Here is a 22,030-nt window from a genome sequence, read left to right on the forward strand (position 1 = left end):
TAGATCCTTGAGGAATCGCCACACTGTCTTCCACAATGGTTGAACTAGTTTACCCTCCCACCAACAGTGTAAAAGCGTTCCTATTTCTCCACATCCTCTCCAGCATCTGCTGTTTCCTGACTTTTTAGCAATCGCCATTCTAACTGGTGTGAGATGGTATCTCATTGTGGTTTTGATTTGCATTTCTCTGATGACCAGTGATGATGAGCATTTTTTCACGTGTCTTGGCTGCATAGATGTCTTCTTTTGAGAAGTATCTGTTCATATCCTTTGCCCACTTTTTGATGGGGTTGTTTTTTTCTTGTAAATTTGTTTGAGTTCTTTGTAGATCTGGATATTAGCCCTTTGTCAGATGGGTAGATTGCAAAAATTTTCTCCCGTTCTGTAGGTTGCCTGTTCACTCTGATGGTAATTTCTTTTGCCGTGCAGAAGCTCTTTAGTTTAGTTAGATCCCATTTATCTATTTTGGCTTTTGTTGCCATTGCTTTTAGTGTTTTAGTCATGAAGTCCTTGCCCATGCCTATGTCCTGAATGGTATTGCCTAGGTTTTCTTCTACGGTTTTTATGGTTTCAGGTCTAACATTTAAGTCTTTAAACCATCTTGAATTAATTTTTGTGTAAGGTGTAAGGAAGGGATCCAGTTTCAGCATTCTACACATGGCTAGCCAATTTTCCCAGCACCATTTATTAAATAGGGAATCCTTTCCCCATTTCTTGTTTTTGTCAGGTTTGTCAAAGATCAGATGGTTGTAGATGTGTAGTGTTATTTCTGAGGCTTCTGTTCTGTTCCATTGGTCTATATCTCTGTTTTGGTACCAGTACCATGCTGTTTTGGTTACTGTAACTTTGCAGAATAGTTTGAAGTCAGGTAGCATGATGCCTCCAGCTTTTTTCCTTTTGCTTAGGATTGTCTTGGCAATGCAGGCTCTGTTTTGGTTCCACATGAACTTTAAAGTAGTTTTTTCCAATTTTGTGAAGAAAGTCATTGGTAGCTTGATGGGGATAGCAATGAATCTATAAATTATCTTGGGCAGTACAGCCATTTTTACTATAATGATTCTTCCTATCAATGAGCATGGAATGTTCTTCTATTTGTGTCTTCTTTTATTTCATTGAGCAGTGGTTTGTAGTTCTCCTTGAAGAGGTCCTTCATATCCCTGTAAGTTGCATTCCTAGGTATTTTTTTCTCTTTGTAGCAATTGTGAATGGGAATTCACATATGACTTGGCTCTCTGTCTGTTATTGGTGTATAGGAATGCTAGTGACTTTTGCACATTGATTTTGTATCCTGAGACTTTGCTGAAGTTGCTTATCAGCTTAAGGAGATTTTGGGCTGAGACGATGGGGTTTTCTAAACATACAATCATGTCATCTACTAACAGGGACAATTTGACTTCCTCATTTCCTAATTGAATACCCTTTATTTCTTTCTCTTGCCTGATTTCCCTGGCCAGAACTTCCAACACTATGTTGAATAGGAGTGGTGAGAGAGGGCATCCTTGTCTTGTGCAGGTTTTCAAAGGGAATGCTTCCAGTTTTTGCCTATTCAGTATGATATTGGCTGTGGGTCTGTCATAAATAGCCCTTATTATGTTGAGATACGTTCCATCAATACCTAGTTTATTGAGTGTTTTTAGCATGAAGGGCTGTTGAATTTTGTTGAAGGCCTTTTCTGCATCTATTGAGATAATCATGTGGTTTTTGTCATTGGTTCTGTTTATGTGATGGATTACGTTTATTTATTTGTGTGTGTTGAACCAGCCTTGCATCCCAGGGATGAAGCCGACTTTGAGACAGTCTCACTCTGTGGCCAGGCTGGAGTTTGGTGGCATGATCTCGGCTCACTGCAACCTCTGCCTACTGGGTTCAAGCAATTCTCCCGCCTCAGCCTCCCAAGTAACTGGAACTACAGGCGCGCGCTACCGTGCCCAGTTAATCTTTGCATTTTTGGTAGAGACGGGGTTTCAGGATTGTCTCTATCTCCTGGCCTAGTGATACACCAGCCTTGGCCTCCCAAAGTGCTGGAATTAGAGGTGTGAGCCACCACGCCCAGCCAACTATCTCAATCCTTAAAATATATTGTTACATTAGCCATTCTCTACAGACTCAGTAAGCTCTCATTATTTCTTTATTTCTAACTAGCTTGCACTCACTTGGTGATGACTGGACAATTCTTTGGCTCCCACACACTACAAAAAATACAAATAAAAACAAAACCCAGGTTCAAATTACAGTTCATCCGCTCAGTAGCTATGACTTCAATCAAGCCATTTAAAGTCTTGGTTTTCTCTTTTTAAGATGGGGGATATCAACAGTATTTAGAATGGATATAGGGTAGAATAAGGATAAAGTTCAAATATTTTAATGTGGCCTCCAAGGCTTTCTCTGATCTGGCTTCTGTGTACCTCTCTATCCTTATTTCCCATCAGAACTGGGTCATATAGTCACTTCTCCCTGCAAGGGAGGCTGGGAAGATGTCATGATAGTTTCAGACCAATTGTGATTCTGCCTTGGGATGTTGCCACTGAACAATATCAAGGATCTTTTAGTGAGGAAATAGGAAAGCCACTGAAGATGCCTACCACAGCCTTTTTCTGCATACCTTCCCTGGCCATGATTGTATCAAGTTTGGGTTGCTGTAATTTGTGTTATTAACACGTTAGGAGGGTTTTGTTTTGTCTTATTAGGATAAAAATAGAGTGTCGATATGATTATTAAACTTCACGTCTAAGAATTTCTGAGATGCCCTCTTCTCCCCCTCCCTGCTACAGAGGCATGGCCCTGCTGATTGAGAATCATCAGTTTTCTCCCCATTTCAGCATATGAAGGTCAGAGAAAATATCTTTATCTTGCAAAAAAAAAAAAAAAAAGGCATTAAAAAGGAAAACATTCCAGTAATTTTGGGAAGAAATACGTATATTTTTGCTCACTTGTATCAGTGAGAAATAAATAGGAATTTGAAATAAGAATACCAGTGCTTCATTTCTGCATGCACTGATCATATTACAGTTACTCTTTATTACAGGAGTTACTGGTGGTACTGTTATCTATTTAGAAAGATACAATACATATTTGACAAGGAGCAAATCTGCTGAAGTCTTCACTTTCTGTGCATAAATAACCCCAGTTCCTTTAAGATGAGTTTGCTGTAGGAAGGCTTCATCGTGTTTAGTATTAAACATGAGTTTGATTTCAAAGGTTTGGAAGACACACAGACCATTACACTAAAGGATGAGATTCAAGCCACATAGTTTAAGTATATGCTTGTGATATATGACAGTCACAAAATGTTGAGGTATTAGTCCAACACTCTATATCTCAATATTGAAATTGAAACTAAAGCTGTCCACAATCCTGACATCATACAAGCATGCACACATACATTTTTCATTTTAGACAAAGAATGGCAGAAAAGTAGCCTGCTAGAATACATCATCTCTCCTTCCCTATTTTAAGGGAGCAAATCAAGGAGCCTGGAAAGGCAAGAGTTGTGTCAGGGCAAAATGAAGCTTTCTGTTCCGCACCTTTGGAGCCTAGTCAAGGATGCAAGCCAGCTCATGAGGTTATCCATGGGGTAAGGAACAGTGGTGAGGTCCTGGAGCTCCATGCCACCATCTGGCCGTGTTGACCTGTGGTTTGTGACTCTAGCTGTCCTTTCAATATGCCATCAATGGTGGGGAGTTCAGAAAAAGCAGGTTGAGTGCAGTGCTCTTGCCTGTAATCCCAGTACTTTGGGAAGCCAAGGCAGGTGGATCACCTGAGGCCAGGAGTTCAAGAACAGCCTGTCCAATATGGTGAAACTCCGTCTCTACTAAATATACAAAAAATTAGCCAGGCCTGATGACGTGCACCTGTAGTCCCAGCTATTCAGGAGGCTGAAACAAGAGAATTGCTTGAACTGGGGAGGCGGAGGTTGCAGTGAACCGAGATTGTCACTGCACTCCAACCTGGGCAACAGAGTGAGATACCGTCTCAAAAAATAAAAAGAAAGAAAGAAAAAAAAAAGATTATGGTAGAAGTGAGCTATGTGACTTTTTAGGCCAGATCATAAAAGGTGATACAGCTGAAAAGATATGCAAAAGGCAGAAAAGGCATTACTCTCCTGTGCACACACAGAAATAGATGAAAATTGCAATAGCAGCTTTTGGGCTCTAATCAGGGTAGCATGACATGCAGATAAGAGAACATCAAAAGCAAAACTTCTTACCACAGTGAGCATATCTGATTCTTTCATGCTCACGAGCCCAGAAATGCAAAAGTAGAGACATAGTAATACGTTCCTGGAAAAGTTCGGTTGTCTTCTTCAAGATCAGAAATAAAGACTAGGCTGGGTGTGCAGGAAGCTGAGATGAGAGAATTGCTTGAGCCCAGAAGGTCGAGGCTGCAGTGAGCCGTGCTTGCGCCACTGCACTCCAGCCTGGGTGACAGAGCAAGACCCTGTCTCAAAAATGAAAAAAAAAAAAAAGATAAAGAAATAGAGACTAGGCTGGTTGTGGTGGCTCGTACCTGTAATTCCAGGGTTTGGGAGGCTGGGGTGGGAGGATCACTTGAGGCTAGGAGTTTGAGACTAGCCTGGCAATATAGTGAGACCCCATCCCTACAAAACAATTAAAAATTAGCCACCCATGCTATCTCGTGTCTGTAGTCCTAGCTACATGGGAGGCTGAGGCAGGAGGATCACTGGAGCCCAGGAATTTGAGGCTGCAGTGAGGTACAATTGCACATTGCACTCCAGCCTGGGTGACAGTGACCTTGTCTCTGAAAAAAAAAAATGAGAAACTAAAACTCATACAAAGAAGTCCTATTGACTCTTCCTGTCAAGCTCGCACAAGCAGATTCCTGGAACTTCCTGCATATAGCAGTGTTTTCCCAACCTTAGCATGTGTCAGCATCACTTGGAGAGCTTGTTAAAACGTAGATTGCTAGTCCCCAATGCCAATGCCAGAGTTTCTGATTCAGTACGTTCGGGATAGGGCCCTAAAATTTGCATTTCTAGCATGTTTCTAGGTGATGCTGATATTGATTACCCAGGGACCACACTTTCAGAATTCCGGCTCTATAGTGGACAAATAGCAGCTTCCAGGCCCTGAAGGGCCCACACTGAATTGTTATTTGGATACTAAAAGCCTGAAATTATCAGTATTATCAGCCCCTAAAATATTGCAGAATCGCTCTTATACCAGTTATTGATTTTACTGACATTTAGTTCCAAATTCTCCCCTTTTGCCTCATCTGTGAAAATGAATCCGGGCCCTTTTGCCAAGTGGCATAATGTTGAGCATTGTCAGTAGAAGGCACTGGAGAGACACTGCAGGAGGGAAAGGTTTTGACTTTTGTTTCCTGTGTGCTGGCTTGCCAGGTGACTGCAGCAAGCATGACTTCCCCAGTTTTCAGTTCCTGCAGTGCAGGGCAGAGAGCAGCACCCCAGGGCCAGCCGCTGCAGTGGAGCCCCTATAGAGAAACACCTCCCCGTGAGCAGCCTGTCCATGGCACCCCAGAGGGCAGATTTCCCCAAAATTCCAGAGAATAGATTTCCAGCAAATTATGCCAACATGGCACCAGAGCTACTTTCTTTTTTTTTTTTTTTTTTTTTTTTTTTAGTAGAGACAGGGTTTCACCGTGTTAGCCAGGATGGTCTTGATCTTCTGACCTCGTGATCCGCCCGTCTCGGCCTCCCAAAGTGCTGGGATTACAGGCTTGAGCCACCGCGCCCGGCCCAGAGCTACTTTCTTTAGTGCCCTCTCTAACAAGGTCTGGCTCTCCTTCCTACCAAGGCTCTTCTTTCGGTGGCTGTTACTTTTTTTTTGGAGACAGAGTCTTCACTCTGTCACCCGGGCTGGAGTGCAGTAGCACAATCTTCACTCACTGCAATCTCCGCCTCCCAGGTTCAAGCGATTCTCCTGCCTCAACCTCCCAAGTAGCTGGGATTACAGACATGCGCCACCACACCCGGCTAATTTTGGTATGTTTAGTAGAGACAAGGTTTCACCATGTTGACTAGGCTGGTCTTGAACTCCTGACCTCGGGTAATCCACCCGCCTCAACCTCCCAAAGTGCTAGGATTACAGGCGTGAGCCACTGCACTCGGCCAGCTGTTCTTTTATCTCTTCTTAGAGTTCCCTCTTTACTTCTTACTAGCCAATCCTTTGTTTATATTTTATATAATATTTAATTATATTTATTTATTAAATTGTTTATGTGTATCTATATATTGTATTTTTGTTATATATTTTCTACAGCCCTTTTTAAAGCATGAATGTTTTATATTTTATCTATTTAAGTAGATTTAAATAAATCTACTTAAAATATATTTTACACATGTATATATAATTTATCTGTTTATTATTAAATTTATATAGACTATTTATATTTTTTAAAATAATTACATTTATTTTATAGAAAGATTTTATATACTTCTTTTTGTTGTTGTTTGGTTTTTTGACACAGAGTCTCCCTCTTGTCACTCAGGCTGGAGTGTGTTGGCACAATCTCAGCTCACTGCAACCTCTACCTCTCGGGCTCAAGTGATTCTCATGTCTCAGCCCCCTGAGTAGCTGGGATTACAGGTGTGCACCACCACACATGACTAATTTTTGTGTTTTAAGTAGAGACGGGGTTTTGCCATGTTGGCCAGGCTGGCCTCAAACTCCTGACCTCAAGTGATCCACCCACCTCGGCCTCCCAAAGTGCTGGGATTACCGGCATGAGCCACCATACCCGGCCTATATAATTCTTTATATTAAACTTCCAGTTCACATCATTATTGACTGGCTTTTCTCTCCTGATTGGACCCAGACTAATACACCTATTTGGTGAATTATCCAACTGAATTATAGAAGATGGATTTGGGCAACTGTATGGCTCTCCTTTCCTTTAAAAAAATAAAAATAAATAAAATAAAAAAACTTTTGCCACCTTTTACTTCTCAGATTCAATGCACATACCATTTGCTCATAGAATAAAAAGGTTTTTGCTAGTCACAAGTGCCACAGACTACAGTCCTGAAATTTTACCTTACCATACTTGTTCTACATCAGTCAACGGGTTTCCTAAGGATATGCTGGATACCCTCAATTTGAGGGTACAGTTTCTCAGGCAGAAAGAGAGGCTTGGATTTTTTGAGTCCAGGATTTCAAGATAATTTTAAAATATGGCTTGCTTTTTAGACATGATCTACCATCTGTTTGTCTGAAGGTTATACTGAAGGACTTTCTTAAAACCTCAAAGTTACTATGATGGAATAATCTAACAAAAATAATTTCCAACAGTGCTACGGCCACTGTAGTGCACTTCACAGACTCAAGTCTAATGATGTGCTTATCTTATTGAATGGAAATTTGGCCTTCTACCTAGTGGCCTGTAAATTTACAATAATAACTAATATTTACTCAGCACCTATCATGGACTAGGTACTGTGTCGAATGCTGTAGGAAAATTTTCTAAAACTTGGGGTCTGGCGTGGTGGCTTACGCCTGTAATCCCAGCACTTTGGGAGGCCAAGGCAGGCAGATCACTTGAGGTGAGGAGTTCAAGACAAGCCTGGCGGACAGGAGAAACCCCATCTCTACTAAAAATACAAAAACAGAAAATTAGCTGGGTGTGGTGGTGGGCACCTGTAATCCCAGGTACTCAGAAGGCTGAGGCAGGAGAATCTCTTGAACCCAGGAGGCAGAGGTTGCAGTGAGCTGAGATAGTGCCACGGTACTTCAGCCTGGGTGACAGAGCAAGACTCCATCACACACACACACACAAAAAAATTCTAAAACTTGGAAATAAGCAAAAGAGGTCCTTTCAGGGTTATCTGAGCATTGTCTAACCAACTCACCCAATGGTTATCAAATTCTTCATAAGTGTATACCTTTCACTTGGAGTTTTCTCTTAATTAGCATATTTTAAATCTCATAAAGGTAGATATTAACTTGCAGAAGCTGACAGCCTGGGTTTCCCAACCTCAGTACTGTTGGCTGGATAGTTCTTTTGTGGGAGGCTGTCCTGTGCATCAAAGGATGTTTAGTATCATCCTTGTTCTCTACCAACTACTACCACTAGATGCTAGTAGCACTCACCTCCCCCAACTCCAACACAGTTGTGACGATCAAAAATACCTTCAAACATTGCCAAGTGTCCCCTGGAGGGCAAAATCATCTCCACTTGAGAACTGCTGATTGTGATACAAATTAAATTTGTCCACTAGAGATGCAAATGATTTTTTTGGTAGAAAATATCATTCTAAAAGTTACTGTTTTATTGCTCTATACCTTAACCAGTTTTATATCAAATTAACGATCTTATTCAAACACTCTTCTTTCCGCCACCACGGATACTTTGCTGTCTCCAATTATCTTTGAACAAGATTTACCATCTTGCCAGGTTAAATGAATGAATCTTTGAGTCATGTTCTCTTTATATTGGTATGAGAGTCATATTTTCAACTTTTGAAAAGTATATTTTGACAATACTTTACGTACATTATTTAACCATTATAACAACCATATAAACATGAGGCTTTGAGTGGTAAAGTAACTACCCAAAGTCTCATGGCTTACAAGTTTTAGAGCCAGATTTGGAACCCAAGTTTGCATGGCCCAAATAGTGAGTTCTTAACCACCCTGCTATACTGTATTATGAAGCTAGCCCCAAAACTCTATGACCCAGCCTGCGACTATCATGCATGTAGCTTGCAATTACACCTCTGTCATCTTGGCTGCCCACACTATATTCTATGAAGAGGCTTCATAGTTCAGAATCCAAGAACCAATCAGAGAAGCCCTTTAACTTTGGAACATGCTGTGCTCACTTAATTGTATTATCACAGGAGGCTGATTGAGGAGTACCTGGAATCTGTAGCTAGTCAATTCAAGACACTCCTTGAACTTATCTCCACGAGTGAGTTGCTGCTTTCTCCAGGCAAAAGAGAGACCCAGCAGGAACTCTGCAGATGCTCACTTATTCTGATACTGACTTTTTTGTCCCTCTTCCTATTTTACAAAAGGTGGATGGATAGAGTAGTGTAAAGCACAAAGGCATCAAAGATTGATGATATCAGTACTTAAAGATATTTCGTTTAGGTCTATGCTGATCTTCATGTCTTCTCTATATAAGTTTTTTTTTTTTTTTTTTTTTTGAGACAGTGTCACTCTGTTGCCCAGGCTGGAGTGCAATGGCCCAATCTCAGCTCACTGCAACCTCTGACTCCTGGGTTCAAGCGATTCTTGTGCCTAAGTAGCTGGGACTACAGGCTTATGCCACCACTCCCGGCTAACTTTTGTATTTTTAGTAGAGATGGAGTTTTGCCATGTTGGCCAGGCTGGTCTTGAAGTCCCGGCCTCGAGTGATCTACCCGCCTCAGCCTCCCAAAGTTCTAGGATTACAGGCGTAAGCCACCACACCTGGCCTGTGAATGCTTATTAGACTTTCTACTTAAACAGCCATTTACCTGAGTCTTGAAGTTCTGAGGAGGTAACTCAGATTATACTTCAAGTAGCTGTATCTCAGGTTATACCTCAAATAGCTATAACCTGTAGAGTGCTTATTACATACCATTCTAAGCACCCTACATAGATCTCATTTAATACTCATAAAATTCTATTAGGATTGTGCCACTGCACTCCAGCCTGAGTGACAGAGCGAGACTCCATCTCAAAACAAAACAAAACAAATAAAACAAAAACTCTATTAGGAGATACTATTATTTTTCAGATGAGGAAAATGAGGCACAAAGATGTTAAGTAACTTGACCAAGGCCACATAAGTATTGGCAGAGCCAAATTCAAATTTGACTTCAGAGTCCATGCTCTTAACCACTGGACTCTACCGGTGGAAGTGGTTGTCTACCAGATTGGCAGGAGTACAATGAGAGGGTCAGAAGAAGAAGATTTTGTCGTGAGTGAAAGCCAACTATGGGGTTGGTGGTGTGGGTAGTAAGAAGAATTTACCAAGACAGTTGTAGATAAAGAAAGGTAGATGTATTAGAGAAAGTATGAAAGTATGTTGCAAGGAAGTAATGGGCAAGTCAGCAAGAGAGGAGCTGACTGCAAGGAGACAAAGACTTGCTGGGGATTTTATAGGACAGCGCTTGTGCTGGAGAGAGCTACGTGCAGTACTGGTAATGCCAAGGCTGAAGTGAGCTAACTTGCATTTTTCTATCAGCCAAGGGTCTGGTGATAGCTGGGCACAGGAAGATTGTGAGTTATTTGCATAGGAGGGCTATGTGTCCTGGACTGCGAAGAAAGGCAGACTTAGAGCTTATCTGCTTTTTCTTTTTGCTTTCCTCTGCTCCCACTAGCTTGACTCCTTTTCCCTAATTAGGGCTCCGCAGACTTCACTGAGGATATGACTGGCTGAGTGTTTGGGAGTCCCAGATAGGTGGAGCATGTAAGGTGACGGCTCTTCCAGACCTCTATTTTTATGTGGTCCTTACTGTCCTGCAGAGGTGCTGCAAGGCTCAGAAGAGAAGGTCCCCTGTTCTCGCCTATGATCACCCTGATAATACTAGATTTAGGATGTGTTGTTCAGCTGGTCTACAGCTGCTAGAAATAGCAGATTCATTTGGTGGGAAAGTTGACATCTATATTGGATAATCTCAGGTATTATTATGATTAATCTTTTTTTTTTTTGAGTTGGAGTTTCACTCTGTTGCCCAGGCTGGAGTGAAGTGGTGTGATCTCAGCTCACTGCAACCTCCACCTCCCAGGCTCAAGAGATTTTTGTGCCTCAGCCTCCCGAGTAGCTGGGGACTATAGGTACTCGCCACCACCCCCAGCTAATTTTGTATTTTTGTAGGGATGGGGTTTCACCATGTTGGCCAGGCTGGTCTCAAACTCCTAACCTCAACTGATTCACCCACCTTGGCCTCCCAAAATGCTGGCATTACAGGTGTGAGCCACCATGCCCAGCTATTACTATTATTGCTTTTAGTAAGCCGCAAACCATGTGAAGAAGTAATGTTTACTTCTTGCAGTTGGAAACTTTGACTCAAATCACATTTAAGCATATTTGTAAGGTAAAAGAGTGATTAAAAAGCTTGAGACATTAGTAATAGAGATGATATATGCTGCCTGAAAATGATTTATTTCACCCAAATACCTATAGGAATACAAAGTGCTTTCCACCATTCATGCCACCTATTCTACTATATCCATGAAAGGTAGGGCAACCCTGAGAAGTGTTACTATACTTGACAACAAAGGAAAATGAAGCACCAACATGTTATTTGAGGCCACTCAAGTAGTCAGTGTTAGAGCTAGACTTGTTGGGTTTATTTCAGTATAAACTGTGAACTACTTATCCTTTCCAATCCAATATACTTCCTTCTGTCTCTCTCTCTCTTTTTTTTTTTTCTTTCCAATAGGCTTGCAATAAAGCAGTCACCAAAACAAAAGGAAAAAAAAATTGTTTAGGGCATAATAAGTGTGGACCTGTCTGGAGGCCAAAGCAATTCCATCTTCAATGCCTAATCCACCACGTTGGCTTCTGATTAACCCCAGGTCTGAGAAGGCCTCTAAGATTTTCAGTTTATCTACTGTCCCTACGTAAGACCAGGTACGTACTATAAATCCTGCCCTTAGATCGAACAATCTTGGTGTTATCATACTTCAATTGTACTATATGTCCCTTCTGAACCACTCTTTCCCTAGGGAATATGAGCTGTGGATCTGGAGAGTAACTGCCCAGGGATCCACGATCTTGTTTTGCCACAGCCCAAGACACAGACAAGGCTTCTGTTCCTAAGTCCTTATTAAATACTTTTTTCTTTTTTCTTTCTTTTTTTTTTTTTTTTTGAGATGAATTTTGCTCTTGTTGCCCAGGCTGGAGTGCAATGATGCGATCTCGGCTCACTGCAACCTCTGCCTCTGGGTTCAAGCAATTCTACTGCCTCAGCCTCCTGAGTAGCTGGGATTACAGGCTCCCCCCACCACGCCCAGCTAATTTTCTGTATTTTCAATTGAAACGAGGTTTCACCATGTTGACCAGGCTGGCCTTGAACTCCTGACCTCAGGTGATCCACCCACCTCAGTCTCCCAAAGTGCTGGGATTACAGGCGTGAGCCATGGCGCCCGGCCTAGATGTTTTTTTTCTAAGAAACGAAATTCGTCAGGCTATTCCTTTGGCCTCTCAGCTTCCTTGGACTTTGGCGGCAAACTTGCATAGACGTGCCCACCATGGAACGGTCTACGTTTTTAGGGTCCTCTGTCTTTTAGGGAGTCCTTTGCTGCCAGAAGAGGAAGAGGAAGTCAGGGATGGAGCGTAAGGGAAGTGACAGCAATGACTGGTCATGCTGAAAAATGAAGCAGCTGAGTTGAAAGCACATGGGACTGGGAAAGCTGGGTTCTCAGTCCGACTCTGATGCTTGGCCATGAGCATGTCATTTAACCTCCCCAAGCCTAAGGAAGCTGAGCCTCCCTCAAAATTAAAATTATTCATTTCTACCTCTTGGTATTTTATTTAAAGAGTTCATGAATATAAAGCATCTAGCCAAGTGTCTGGTACCTGGTGGGTGTTTACTATTATTAGCTCCATCTTTCAATCCCAACTCTCCTCATTCCATCCTACAAACCTAAGATTTGTTCTTAAATTCAAATAACAAGTTATGAAATCACCTGAGAAACTCTAAAGGATTCTGCAAATATTAAAGATGTTAAAGATTAAAAGACAGAGCTAAGCCTATCACCACGGCTAAAGGCAGTCATCCATAACCCTTGGAGTTTTAAAAATTATTATTCTTTCCTCTTCAAGGCTTCCCTTGATATTCATTTTAATTATTTAATAATTTTCACCTTATTAAAAAACAAATGGGTACAGTGGAACATGTGGTATATTTTCTTTTAGTACCTAAAACTCCATATAAGGGTGGCCCTCAGCCTTTGCAACATTAGATCATCCAACCTATGCATACCACCCACCTTTTCCTATGCAAGGACTCCTGAATCCCAGCTGTAAAACTGTATTGAGCTGCTCTGCCTTGCTCTCTTGGATTGCTTGCTCTGGGAAAAACCAGCCAACCCATTGTGAGAATACTCAAGCTATTCTGTGCAAAAACCCATATGGCAAAACAGCAGGACCACCTGCCAACAGCCAGCACCAGCTTGCCAGCCATGTGACAGGCACCATCTCAAAAGTAGGTCCTCCAACGCCAGTCAAGCCTTCAGATGACTGAAGCTCAGCTGACACCTTGATTTCAACTTTGTGAGAGACCCAGAGGTAGAATTGCCAGCTAAGTCACTCCCAAACTCCTTCTGTACTGCTCTTAGAACTTTCCTAAAGTCCTAAATTATTTCACAAAGTGATGGAAAAGAGAGCAGGAAAAAAAAAAAAAAGCATATCCCATTGTATCAAATTCTAATCAACTACATAGGCTTAGAGGAAAGAGAGAGAGAGTAAGAAAGAGAGACAGATAGAGGGGCGGGGAGCGTTGGAGAGAATATGAACGCATACCTAGCAGGTACATGAGATGAGAAGTGAATTTACAAGACAAACCATCAGCTCCCCCAAATGCACATATAGTATGAACATCCCACTGTGCTAAATGTGGTTTGACTCTTGAGAGAATGTGATGCCTAATTGCAAGTCAGTTACTTTATCTGGCACTCAACTGAAGAAACAGTGGTCTGTTCCAGCACTACAGTAAAAAATGATTGTGCTAATTTATTGGATGTGGCAGAGAAGCCCTCACAATTTCCATCGGCCCTTTCTTCTTTAGCAATAGAAACCCTAGTTTTCAGATTAGAACATTGTCACCCTGCAAAAAGAAATTTCAGTATTTCTCTATGTGTTTGGAAAAGAGTGTAATGTAATAATAAAATGCAGAACTTTGGTGTCCATCATTTAGAACAGAATCAAATCTAGCTGTGTGATTTCAAGAAGCTAAGTCTTGAGACTTAGTCACCTTGTCTGTAAAACAGATATAATGACAAACTTGCTTTATAAAGTTGCTTTGAAGATTAAACTTTTTAACCTATGCTTTACATTTATCACAGTAATCTGGCACAGGACACATGGCCTTTATATATTAGTTATTATTATCTAAAGATGTAAACAAAAAGTCTAAAGTTTGTAGCAGTGGAACGCTAAGGGTAAGACATTCAAGTACAGCTGTTGGCTTATAGTTCTTCGGATATTGAGCTAATGTGTGCTCCAGTAATCCAGTAATCAATAGTTTTGAAATTGTGAGCTGGTACTCAGCTTTCTTTTTTCATTGTAGACTTTACTTCTTTGCTCGCTCTTACATTCTCTACTTTCTATCTACCAAATCATCTAATCACTTTAGTTTCCTAAAATGAAGAATCTATCCTTCTGATTTAGTGCCCGGAGAAGGGAAACTAGGAAAGAAAGATGAATATCTTTGTCTGAGTGCCAATGCCAGCTCTCTCCCAGTCTAGAGACATCTTTACCTGATAGACTTTTCATCTTTCATTTTCTCTCTCTTTTCTTCCTTCTGCCTATATATAATTGATATCCCTATCAAATAGTTTAATTACTAAAATTAGGTAGATATATGTGTGTGGGGGGATGGGCAGGCTGTCACTCTGTCGCCCAGGCTGGAATGCAGTGGTGTGATCTCAGCTCTCTGCAACCTCCAGCTACCAGGTTCAAGCGATTCTCCTGCCTCAGCCTCCCTAGTAGCCGGGATTACAGATAAGCACCACCACGCCTGGCTAATTTTTGTATTTTTAGTAGAGATGAGATTTCACCAAGTTGACCAAACTGGTCTTGAACTCCTGACCTCAAGTGATCTACTCACCTCAGCCTCCCAAAGTGCTGGGATTACAGGTGTAAACCACCGCACTCGACCTAGATAGATACACTGTTTTGTTTTTTTGTTTTTTTTGGTTTTTTTTTTGAGACAAGAGTCTTGCTCTGTTGCCAGGCTGGAGTGCAGTAGCACGATCTCAGCACACTGCAACCTCCTCCTCCTGGGTTCAAGTATCTTTTCTTCGAAAATATTATCTGGATTTTTGCTTTAATCTCTTCCCTTTGCTATTATTGTCTAGCCTAAACCTTTATCATGCCATTTCAGGATTCTTTAAACAATTTTCTCATCTACTGATGACAGTTAATCCCCTGGCTCTTGTCTAATGAATCATTCTATAATACTACTTTCATCATAGGACTCTAGTGCTTTAGAATCTAAAAAACAATCTCCATTGCTTAGTGATTTATCCAAACTTTTGGTCTGACTTGTAAAGTTCCTAATAGTTTTATACCACCTGAATTATTGAATATGATTTCTCCTGCTTCTTCACATGGTTTATAATCAGACAGGTCTTTGCTTTCCTTTCCTCCTTGCTCATATTGTTATTCTTCCACTACACCAAAGATGGTTGTATTTTGCTGTGCAGAATCAGTTTTACCTTTTGGTAATATTTCTCAGAATTTTGGAGGGAACCATCAGACCCTTACTTAGAGTCCATAAATTTGGAAATGGCTGACTCCGCAGCCAGCTCTAGGGTAGCATGTGACCCAAACCTGGCCAATCAGAGCACCTCAGCCTTTGGTTATAGCACTTGAGTCAGTGAAGGGCACAAGATCCAACTTGGTCCAATTTGGCCCTACCTAGAGTTTCTGTTAGAATTTTTAGAAAAGAACAGTGTTTGGGAAAGCCAAGAAATAGCAAGGGACAAGTTCCTGATGATGATATAATTTGAGCCTCTAGATCTACCTATGCCTGATCTTTTTAGTTACAAACAATAAATCCTTTTGCCTTTTGGCTTAAACCAACTTGAATTGGTTTGCAAGGAGTACTCCTACCTCTTTGCTTCTTTGAGTTAAGTTCACTCTTCGAGATCTAGCTGTCACACCACTTTCAAACTGTTCTTTCCTTTCTTTAATTGCCATTACATCCTGCTTAACCCATACTGTTTTAACACTAAATTGTCTCAACTGTTTAACATTTTCCAGTTTTGCTTTCCCAATGGGCCATAAGTTTACTGAGGGCTTGGACCATGAATTACATTTCTCTTAGTTCTCAACACTTAAGAATGTTTCATACTTGAGATGCAGATTGATAAATTCTTAAGATAAGTTATCAGCAGTAAGAATCTCAAAAACAAATGAAAACTGGGCAAATTATTGCTAATCAGGACCTAGATAATTAGGTAATTCTGTTCCATCTTCCTGATTTCAAAAGAAACACATCAGGAGCGAAGGGAAAAATGGTATCTGTTGGGCCTTTGGTGGGGCCCAGTAACAACGGCTTGTTTTAAAATGTAGATGTTATTATTTAGGTAGGGTGAGGCCAGCAGACGATGAGATGACTGCCACTGAAGAGATGGCTTGTGACTCACAGTTCCCAAGAGGGAGGGGGCACAACATGCCACACAGGGCCACATGGGGAAGCACCAATGTTGGTCAGGAGGCAGAAGAAGCAAGAGGAAACCACGGGCATGAGCCTTTATCATCGTTTCTACAGGACAGAGAAGGGGAGGGGAGGGCAAGGGAGGAGAGGGAAGGGGAGGGGAGGGCAAGGGAGGAGAGGGAAGGGAAGGGGAAGAGAGGGAAGAGGAAGGGAAGGGAGGGAAGAGGAGGGAAAGGGAGGGAAAGGGAGGGGAAGGGAGGGGAGGAGAGGGGAAGGGAGGGGCAAGGCAAGGAAGGAGCAAGGCAAGAAAAAAGGCAAGGCAAGGCAGATGTAGGATTGGTTAGTTATAATAATTTCAGCTGTCTCTGGGGTGTAGGGACTATCCTGAGTTGCGTGGTACCTGGCCCTAGGTTGATTAGGGCAGGGGAAAGTTGGCTTGTATATAAAAGTTCGATAAAGGAGGTGGTTGGGAGATATGAGTTCTGCACTGTTCAGTTTGCAAATGAAAGGCACAGAGGAGTTGTTGACTATCTCTAGGAACTAGCTAGTCCTGGGAGAGTCAATCTCTCCCTGGACAGTAAGGCTGCAGATGCCAGGATATCAAGAATACCAAATGTAAGAAGGTATCTTTATACACTCCCTTCTTTCCCACTGGGCTCAGAAGAGATTAAACAATAAGACAAAGAACAAACTGATGGTGGCCAAAATGTCTGCTTAATCATAGGCAATAAAGCTAAGCTGGGAGAAATATGTTAATGTGAGAGTAAAAGGAGCCTCCTAACTCTATCCAGAAATAGTCAGACTTACATCATGATAGGCAGCACTAAATGAGGACAAGTAGGAAGAATTTTATGGAATGAGTAACAGAGAAGAAATTGCGCTTGATGTAAGCAAATGTAATCCTAGGAGGAAAAAATAAGGTCAGGGGCTGAGCCAAGCAAGCCCAGTTTATTCTTTCCAGATGTACCAATCAGACGACTTGCTCTACCTTTCCCAAACAGGATGAGTAAAGGATAGAAGACAAGGACAGTTGCTTGATTGAACTCCCTTTCTGTGGATAGAAACCTCAAACATGAGAAAGAAACATCACTACCCCCCAACACACACACCAAGAAACATTGACTTTTCTAGAGATTTTAGGAAGATAAAATTCTGACACATTCCTAGTTATGGTTCCAGCTTCAACGTTTTACATTTTAAATCCAGAGTTTTAGCTAATTGACGTTCAGAAGAGAAATGATTCAACCCACATAGGGGTCCATAGGTGGGTTCCTACACTATAAAATTTAGGGTGAACTTTCAGACTCTCTGGTATGTGGGAAATATCCTGCTGTGGCTGTTGGTTTTATACTTTCCCTATTTAGACTTTTTTGAAAGAGCCAGGGGAAGGGCCAATAGGCCCAGACACTGGGGAACTATCATCTGGCAGATATGTTAGTAATGAATGACCCAGACATGATGTTTGAGGCCTAGAAAGGCCTCAAGGTGGTATGGGAAAACAGGAGAAAGTCATTTACAGTAGCATTCATGTTTACTGTCAGCATTTATTCATCTGTGTTAGGGTCAGCAAATTATGTCCTATTGGCCAAATTCAACCAGTCACCTGTTTTGTTTTGTTTTTTAAGTTCTATTAGCCGGGCACTATGACTCATGCCTGTAATTCCAGCACTTTGGGAGGCAAAGGCGAGCAGATCACTTGAGTCCAGGAGTTCAAGACCAGCCTTGGCAACCTGGCAAAACCCCGTCTTTATAAAAAATATGCAAAATTAGCTGGGCATGGTGGTGTATGCCTGTGGTCCCTGCTACTCACGAGGTTGAGTGGGAGGATTGCCTGGGCCTGGGAGGCTGAGGCTGCAGTAAGCCAGTATCATGCCATTGTACTCCAGCCTGGGTAACACAGTGAGACCCTATCAAAAAAAAAAAAAAAAAGTTTTGTTGAAACGCAGTCATATCACTCCTTTTTGTGTTCTCTGTGATTGTCTGCATGCTATAACAGCAGAGTTGAGTAGTTGTAAGAGGTCTCATGGCCTGCAAAATTGAAAATGTTTATGCACTGATTCTCTGTAGAACAGTGGTCACCAAGTTTTTGGCATCAGGGACTCGTTTCATGAAAGACAATTTTCCCCACAGACCCCGGGTTGCAGGGGGATGGTTTTGGGATGATTCAAGTGCATTACATTTATTGTGCACTTTATTTCTATTATTATTACATTGTAATATATAATGAAATAATTATACAGCTCACCATAATGTAGAATCAATGGGACTCCTGAGCTTGTTTTCCTGCAACTAGACGGCCCCATCTGGGGGTGATGGGAGACAGTGGCAGATCATCAGGAATTAGATTCTCATAATGAGCACACAACTTAGATCCCTCGCATGCGCAGTACACAATAGGGTCCATGCTCCTATGAGAATGTAATGCCAAAGCTGATCTGAGAGGAGGTGGAGCTCAGGAGGCAATGTGAACGATGAGAAGTGGCTGTAAATTCAGATGAAGCTTCACTTGCTTGCCTACCACTCACCTCCTGTGTGGCCTGTTTCCTAACAGGTCACCGAATGATATTGGTCCATGGCCTGGGGGTTGCGGACCCCTGCTATAGAAGTTCGTCAATGCCTGCTCTATACATGTTCATTGTATGTTTACAGGTTGCCCTCACTGTGCAAGGCACAGTGCTGACCAAGGACAACCTATGCCTTAAATGAGTTCACATTCTACTGGGGAACCAGATATTTTAGCAGTGCGAGAAACTTAGTAACTGAGGAGTGACTCTTTGGGGGATGATAAGGTAAGGGGTTGAGAGGGAAGTCATGGGATTGACTGGAAAGATGGCCCGTGGCCCACATGGGAAGGACGTTATATGTTATGTCAGGGAACTTAAGACTCTGCCCAATAAACAGTGGAACACCATGGAGGGATTTGAATCAGAAGAGTAACATAATCAATTCACATTGGACAAAAAAGTTATTTATTGAAAAAAGAATAATCTGGAGTCACTCTATATCTAGTGGCACTGGAGGAAAGTCTGGAGGCTGGCAGATTAGTTAAAAAGTGTTGGCCCAATGACTGGACTATACCAAGCCCTGACCCAAATAATTTTTATGCAATGTATTGATTAGCAAGTAAAGCACACACCAGCATTTCATTGGGCATAGAGCATAGAACACAAAAAAGTAAACCAGGCTGGGCACTGTGGCTCAAGCCTGTAATCCCAGCACTTTGGGAGGCCGAGACTGGTGGATCACAAGGTCAAGAGATCGAGACTATCCTGGCTAACAAGGTGAAACCCCATCTCTACTAAAAAAAATACAAAAAAACTAGCTGGGCGAGGTAGCAGTCGCCTGTAGTCCCAGGTACTCAGGAGGCTGAGGCAGGAGAATGGCGTAAACCCAGGAGGTGGAGCTTGCAGTGAGCTGAGATCGCGTCACTGCACTGCAGCCTGGGCGACAACGCGAGACTCTGTCTCAAAAAAAAAAAAAAAAAAAGTAAACCAAAGCCAAACATTAATTAAATATACATATTTAGTTAATTATGCTTATAGTGTGGGTATATATTAAATCAGAGAGAATTCATTCCTTGAAGAAGATTTAGTTGGGTTTTTTTTCTGTTTAAACACGAAGATAAAGTTATTTTCACTTGTCTTCTTAGAAGCAAACTCTCCCATCTCTACCCCACTGTTCGCCTTTCTTCTTTCATGTTTTAATTTTTTATTAAAGACAGGGTCTCTCTCTGTTGCCCAGGTTGGAGTACAGTGGTACAATCATAGCTCACTGCACCCTTGAACTCTTGGGCTCAGGTAATCCTCCTGCCTCAAGCCTCCCGAGTAGTTAGGGCTAATTTTTCAATTTCTTGCATGTTGCCCAGGCTGGTCTCAAACTGTTGACCCCAAGTAATCCTCCCACCTCAGACTTCCAAAGTCCTAGGATTACAGGTGTGAGACACTGTGCCCAACCCACCCTTCTTCTTGATAAGAGATGAGAGAGATTTGATTGGATTAGGTATCAGGTATCATGTGTTTCAGAACCATGAAGATGATATTCAGTCTAAGCCAGATAAGGTAATTCTATATTTTTTGTTTATTATTTAGAATGTGATACACTTCTGGGAAATCTGCTGGGAGCCTTCCAAGAAAAGTATCCCTACAGAAGAAGAGACATATGGAGGAGGAAACACACCTTCTTCTTTGCTGGATTTGCTGTATCTGGGTGTGATGCCTGGAACTGTGGCAACCATGTTTTGATCATGGGAGACTAAACTAATATGCTAAAAATACCAGAGCAAAAGCCTGAGAAAAACTGGGTCCTTGATGGTACTGATGACCCAGCCTAGGGTTATTACAGCTTGAAACTTCATTTTATTTTACATAGTAAATGTCTATATTGTTTAAGCTGGTTTTAGTTGGGTATTCTGTTCATATTGTTTAGAGCATCCTGACATAGGTTCTCAGAGAAAACAATACATATGAGGGTTCTTTTTTGTTTGTTTGTTTTTGACAAAGTCTCACTCTATTGGCCAAGTTGTAGTGCAGTGGTGCAATCTTGGCTCACTGCAACCTCCACCTCCAGGGTTCAAGCGATTCTCCTGCCTCAGCCTCCCAAGTGGCTGGGATTACAGGCCAGCGCCACCATGCCTGGCTAATTTTTGTATTTTTAGTAGAGACAATGTTTCACTATGTTGGCCAGGCTGGTCTTGAACTTCTGACCTCAGGTGATATGCCTGCCTTGGCCTTCCAAAGTGCTGGGATTACAGGCATGAGCCACCATGCCTGGCCATATATGAGGTTTTAATCTATCAGTAAAAGGACTGAGATGTATATGTTCTGCTGGAGCAGTGCTTTTCAAAACTTTAACGTGCCTGTGAATCACCTCGGGATCTTGTTTAAACGCCGATTCAGATTCAGTAGGGGAGGTCTGAGATACTGCATTCCTAAGAGTATCCCAGGAGATATAAATGAGCTGGTGCAGGGTTCATACTTTGAAGTAGCAAAGGTGGACTGCAGGTATCACTCATTAAGCGTTGGGTAGAGGGGAACCTTCCAGAGACTGAAAGGATTTTAAATAGAGAGATAGGAGTCATGATAGGGTGTTAGAGTGATTCTGCTAATTCAAATAGGATAGCCCACTCTTACCTTTTATTAATAATTTCGGAAAAGGTCAGGTCCAGATGATAAAACCAGGCCAAGATCTTGGAGACTGGCTTTGCAGTGAAGAAGGAAGTAGAAAGTGCCTTTCTTACTTGTATGAGGGCCTCAGACAAAACACAAATCTGTGCTTCTGGCAGAGCTTTCAGATGAATTTTATAGGGGTTTTGCCCTGGACATCCTGTGGTACATCTTTGCCACTAAAAGTAATTTAAAAAAACAAAAATAATCTGTAAGATAAATATAAGGAAGTCCAACCAAATTCTGACATTTTCCCCCATGATTATTATTTTGATGCTTCTTGGGGAAGTAAATTCATAATTCAGCCGAGCACAGTGGCTCACACCTTTAATCTCAGCATTTTGGGAGGCTAAGGTAGGAGGTTCACTTGAGTCCAGGAAGTGGAGACCAGCCTGGGCAACATAGTGAGACCTTGCCTCTACAAAAAATAAACAAAATTAGCAGGGCATCGTGTTGCACGCCTGTGGTCCCAGCTACTTGAGAGGCTGAGGATGGAGGATGGCTTGAACAAAGGAGGTCCAGGGTGCAGTGAGCCATATTCATGCCACTGCACTCCAGGCTGGGCAACAGAGCA

The 22,030-nt window shown here is 41.9% G+C and overlaps 1 long non-coding RNA gene across 1 annotated transcript; it reads left to right on the forward strand.

Moving 5' to 3' along the window:
- The first annotated feature begins 10,806 nt into the window (after nt 1–10,806).
- LOC108582439 lies at nt 10,807–20,849 on the forward strand. Its single transcript, XR_001895943.2, has 3 exons — nt 10,807–11,541; nt 18,944–19,083; nt 20,383–20,849. It is a non-coding gene; the product is annotated as an uncharacterized LOC108582439 (long non-coding RNA).
- Nucleotides 20,850–22,030: the final 1,181 nt, after the last annotated feature.

This window comes from Papio anubis, chromosome 13 (genome assembly GCF_008728515.1).
Source record: "Papio anubis isolate 15944 chromosome 13, Panubis1.0, whole genome shotgun sequence".
Taxonomy (NCBI): Eukaryota; Metazoa; Chordata; class Mammalia; order Primates; family Cercopithecidae; genus Papio; species Papio anubis.